The sequence below is a fragment of the Anarhichas minor genome, unplaced genomic scaffold (assembly GCF_050575085.1).
Source record: "Anarhichas minor isolate MPS153535 unplaced genomic scaffold, ASM5057508v1 ptg000002l, whole genome shotgun sequence".
In the NCBI taxonomy this organism is placed as follows: domain Eukaryota; kingdom Metazoa; phylum Chordata; class Actinopteri; order Perciformes; family Anarhichadidae; genus Anarhichas; species Anarhichas minor.
The window spans coordinates 9,389,347-9,395,627 of NW_027466448.1; positions in this window are offsets into that span (position 1 = coordinate 9,389,347).

Sequence of the window (6,281 nt, forward strand, 5' to 3'; positions counted from 1 at the left end):
ATGACACATGTTACATAAACCACAAAAGTAATTAAAAACATATATACATTTAACTTTTTTTATTCCATATTAAAATCATATGTTTGAATGACAGTTCTGCTTTTCTTTCCAACAAATTGTCTAACAGTGAATTCATACGCGCTTTTAAAAAAGCTTAATTAACTACAGTGTAATGAAAACACACCCAGTCACGAACAGCAGGGTCAATGACACGTCACAAAAGGGAAGAAACAGAAACATTTCATGCGTAGCGGTTTGTTTTATGCGTTTAATGAAATGCAGATGCCATTATCTCACTAGTTTGTATTCTCTGTAGTTTTATCTGCACATGAAAAAGCTGCTCAGAAAAGCGCCTCTGACATGTTGGGTTTCATTGCAGGATACTTGCTGCTCTATGCAGTCAGATAACTGCAGAAGCACCACCGTCCCCCATTCCACACATTCCAGGATTTCCCAGCAAGCATTGCAAGCAAGCCTAAACAAGTCACGTTCTTTACTCAGGGAGAATTTCACACAGTCAAGGGACTGAGGTCTCCTTTTTGCCTTCCCTTCGGTGTGCAATCACATAAATGCACTTTTACATCTTCTAAAATTCAAAACTGCTTTTTTTTTTTTTTTTTTAACCCAGACAGACAAACTGGGTTTAATACACCACAACCAGTCTTTCACCTGAAACACTAATTTGCAGCAGTGCCTAGAAGATTTGTGTCCTCTTCCTGGTTTTATTACTTGTGTCCTTCTTCTGCAGTTTGCAACAGCAAACTGGACTGTGTGGTTAAACATTTCCACCTGGAGGGGTCTGCTGACAGTCATCAAAACAAACAGACCTCTTTACTCGCTTACTTTACGGTTCAAACACGAGGCGCGCACACACACCCACACCCACACACACACAGGAGCAGTGACACCTAATCTCAACACGGAAAGAGAGAGAGACAGAAGAGAAGGCAAAACGCGAGGGGGAAGAGAGGGCCTTGCTCCCTACATTCCTCCCAAACCTCCCCTCCCCCCATCGACCTGCTACCACTGAGGATGCTCAAAAACACACATCGGCCTCACCCGCCCACTTCTTTCTTTTCTTTTTTTTTTCCCTCCATCTGCTTATTTTACCATCAGCACACTGATACACATCGTCACAGTGTTTGGTGTGACGACAAAACAACACACAGGTAAAGAAAATAAACCCAGCAAACTGACTTCCATCTAAAAAAAAACAACCTGATTTTACCAGTGAATTCATCCTTGAAAATCCAGTTCAGATAATGGAAAAGTTTCAGTTGTGTCCTGACCTATTGACTTGCCCTTCTGGTGGTCACTTCACGTAATTAGCCCCATTTTTCATGAGCTGTGGCGTAAAATAAAAAGGTGGGTAAATGATGGCTTCCAATCAATGCGCCACCACACAAGATGGGACAAAAATCAATGTTACAGTTTTGCAAAAAGCATTATGTAATTTGTTTTCTTCCTTTAAAATGCACATCTGTTCAATGCACTGCTATCCTTTAAATTTAGGTCATGAGGCGCTTGTCAACCTTCAAATGTGTGTAAACTCTCTTCTGTAAATACAGAAGTGGGTAAACAGTTTAGGGGGGTTACTCTGCACCACCACCTGCTATCAGTCATCAGCTCCACTTCTACACAAACTCATTTGAAACGAGCCCTTTAGCACCAGTTTAGTGTGAGCTGAGGCCAAATGCTATGACAATACTATTGCACTGCTAGAATGGATGGTACAGTAGTGCAACATTGTCAAAGCAGCTGACCTCAGCATGTGTCAGCACGTGGACAGCCATTCTTTACTGCCAAACTCCAATTACATGTAAATAAGCAACAATGCTGTTTGTCTGATTGGAATGTTAAATGGTGTTTAAAAACAGAAAAGAAAGAGGTGTTGAACTTTAAATTTAACTTATGTTAGATTCATTTTTTTTTTATCTCAACTGCTACAAAATAAAGCACAATGACAAAGTTGAGATCGTTTTCCACTTTATGATGCTAGTTAGTAAAGACATTGTCACACACACACACACACACACACACACACACACACACACACACACACACACACACACACACACACACACACACACACACACACACACACACACACACACACACACACACACACACACACACATTTAAGGACACCCCCATAGCACCATGTGCAGGTTAAGTGTTAAGGCAGTTAAGGAAGGTGTGTGTCACTGTTTCATCAGCCAATGCCCTTTTAATATTGCACTGCTCTTCTCAATGTCCAGTAGTGCAACAGAAAAAGGGCAGTGGACAACAACATGCACCATCAGACTCCACTGCTCATTCTGACTCAATAAGCCATTATTTACTCACAAAAAAAAATAATTACACTAATTATAAACTCCTGTAGTCTACTTTTATTTTGAAATATCAAAACTATATAGTCAAACTGGATTTTTAAGTTTGCAAACTTTCGTTTTTTTGTAAATTTTACTGAACAAAATCAGCCCATTAAGAGCCGGACGGGATATTACAGTTTAACAATATAACTTTTCAGAGGTGGAGTTAAACTTCCTAAATTAAGCAGCATTGGTTACTCTCTCCCTGGGAGAATGGGTATTTCCCAGCATGTGGGCCCATACTATTCTCTCCAGTGAATGACATGCATTCTAATCTGGGGGGAGAAATGGGAGGTTGGAGACAAGGAGGGGGACACACTACCAAAGCTTTCAGATAACTCACGTTGTCCCCTCCCTACCTAAAATATCAAATACATGTTTTTTTTTTAAATAATTTAAGTATTATAATTCTCCCTTCGGAATGATCGCAGAAAACAAACACAAGCAGGCTCCGACGAAATAAATTAATTGATTACTTCAATAAAAAGAGCAACAACAAAAAAAAAGAACTTCAGAAAAAGTTGCATTTTTCTTTTACAGTAAAATCACTTAACAAGCTGCAGCAACGCCGAAAACAAGAGCAGAGGATGTCCTGCAAGTTTGCACAACCAACGCGTTGTTACACAACATACACAATCTATACCATGAAAGGAAAAAAAAGGGACGCTGTGAACCTATAGAACACCATGCAGCTTCCTCGTGTCTGATCTCGCCCATTATTCTTATAAAACACACCAAGGTCTTCCGTTTTTTCAGTTTTTTTTTTACCTGTTCTTGAACGCTTTTCTCCGCCATACATCACCGTGAGCGGCCTTTACGCCTCCTTCACGCTAGAAGCACTGGAACTGCTCTGCAAGCCATTCCTGCCAGCTCACAAGCCCATCGTACAATACTGACGACTTGTTAGATTGCACAACAGCCTATAGGCTGCAAACACACGCGTGTGCACACACGCCAGCATCGTGGAAATGTCCCCCTCAGAGACACGTTACATTACGATAACAGCCCCCCCCCCAAAAAAAGGCGCAGGACCCGTTTATCCCTCCAGACGTTAAATCGTGTCCTGATCAAGTTTTGAAGCGAGCTTCCAGATGCGCAGCGCGCGGGATCGACTAACTCTTACCGCTGTTCCCCTTCGGTCGCATGAATAAACACACAATCTTTGCATCTCGACCTGTGCAACTTCCAAGTTTGCACTGGGCTCCTGATAATTTACGCAAAATAGGCTACTACTCACAGTGGACACCCTCCCCCCCCCCTTCCCCCCCTCCTCCCTCTGCACAACCACCTCCTCCTTCCAAAATCATGAATAGTATCTAGCCAAGGGAGGGACAATCCGTTATAGGCAAAAAAAAGAGAAGGGGAAAAAGTTGTCCATAAAACAAAGAAAAGCAACCCTCTCCACAAACCCCTCTTCGCGGCCCGCCGCTTCGTGGATTCGCGTCTTCGTTCCTGAACGGCTGCGAGCGACTAGAGATCAAATGTGCGGAGCTCGGAGAGTCAGGAAAAAAAAAAATCGCAAGTCTTCATGCACAAGCACACGGCCTCTCGGATCCGGACTCCATCTTTGACTAGTTGACATTCAGAGCCTGTCGGAGCAAATTCCTCGTTTGCATGCCTCCCGCTGATTGGCCTCTTCTTGCGCTAGTCTTTGCTATATGATGAGCCATTGGTTTGGTTTCGGCGTGTTCAACATTTCCAGCGCGCGCGGGATTGGCTGCGCGCGGGGAAGCGTCACACCGGTCAACGAATACCTGATTAACTGTGTCCCATTCACAAATGTCTCCCCCCCACCCCCCCCCCCCCGCTCCCCCGACTGTATCTAGATATTTGACCACTAATTATTTTTATTTACTTTTTGGCGCAAAAACCTTTTGTGCATTTACAATGGGGATTATAATTAGCCTTTAATTGGCCTCCGGAGGCACGGTTACGCTGTTCATAAGTTCAAATATGGACTAAACCCGGGTTATCTTCTCACGCAGGCAGCGCGGATCAGGCCTTGATAGGGATCGATTTAAAGGAGTCAATTTTAATAGGAATATAGAAATGGAGGCGTAGTTGGCGCTTGATTCCGATCTATATGTCTCTAATTGCGCATTATAAGCGACTTTTATAAAAATGATAATTAAAGTCAACTACGAAAAAGACGAAATGGTTGTTGAAGTTAGACAAAGATGCCGGTTTGAGCACGCAGAGTGAGCACGTATGATAAGGTTTGTGAGGGATCAATGGTTGGATCAGATCACACGGTGCTGGAGGCGGACCCAACGGGCGCCTCGGCCCCTTGCGAAGCTTTGATTGACGCACAGAGAGGACTAGCGGGCTGTGAAATTTGGCATTCCTGGCCAGAGGAGCTGAAATAATGGCATTATCCAGTGGGAGAGGGCCCACTTTTTACCCCCCTCACACCCACCCGACTGCAGCCCACTCAGAAGGGATCTGATTGTGCAGCCAGTCGGCAAAAAAAAAAGAAAAAAAGAAAAGTTTGATGTAAGGCGGGGCGTGATGGATCCGGTGAAGGTTTGGAGCAGTGATGCCCCCTCTGCATCCTACAAAAAGACTCTCATCAAACTCGACTCAAAGTGTCAAAGTGTTTGACACCAAAGAGAAGTTAAGACTTCTGAAACTGACATTTAGTTTTATTATATCTTCTGTTTTCATAACCGCAGCTGGAACTCTTTTTCCTTTGCTAGTTCATAAACTAATGAAAGAACAGAGAGAAATGTTGATTCCTGCTTAAGTGTGTGACAAATAAGGTTATTGAATGGATCTGAAATACACGTCATGAACATTTAAAATCACTGATTATCAGTATTTATCTTCACAGAGAAGCAAAAAGCAGGATGAGGTGTTCATATGTGGAAATATGTGAATCCATATTATGTGAAAATAAAATAACTAGATAATTTGCATATTATATGAGAATAATTTCTGAGATAAAACAATTTCAAAAAGTGTTTAAATGGGTATTTAGCATTGGCTTATATCTGCTTTCATAGAGAATAAAAAGCTACTAGAACATAATTCCAGATTTCCTTTAAAACCTTCAAAATGTTTAAGAAGTTAATAAAACGTATTTTAAAAGGATTACAGAAGTTTAATGATTTTAGTTGCTTTTCCTTTCAACAACACGTTTGTTGAAATCATTCCACAATGGAAGAAGTGACACACGCACGATAACTAATGTAAAATATGAATAGTTGATTTGTTGAAATGACTGGTCGTTAATATGTTTTTTTGGGGCTTTAAAATAGAATAAACTCAATAAAAGTTCATCACAAATGTTTGTTTATCTACTAAAAAGTAGCTGCCGAGAGATACATTCACATTTTGCATCAGATTTGTGTGATTCAAATGTCAAATCAACTATACATTTTATACTTTTAAATAAAACATTATCCAATTAAAAGAGATAAATAAGATAATGAAACAATTTTCCTTTTTCTAATTCACAAATGTATTCAAATCCTTTTTCATTGCTTTTAAGTTAAACCTTGACGTTCAAATGTGTTAAATTCAAATTAAATGTTTTTCATTCTTTAAAAAAAGGAAAATCAAACTGCCACTAAATAACTAGAAATGAATTGTTGGCAAAACATTTAAAAATACTAATGATTCATTCTGAAATGTGCCTGTTCTCACAGAGATCCACTGAAACTATTTCCTGATTGAAATGCCAGATTTGGCTTATTTTCATGGATTTTGCCAAATTCAATAATCCAACACAACTGTAACATTTTAAAATCAAACAATACATTTATAATGAATAAAGTACATTGAAAGTAATGTAAGTAAATGTATTTTACTGCTGTTGAAAACACAACTTTTAGTGAACAAGGCCTACAATCTCAATACAAGTAGTATAGTTGGAATAAGTACTTTCTTAGCATACTTTAAATATACTCC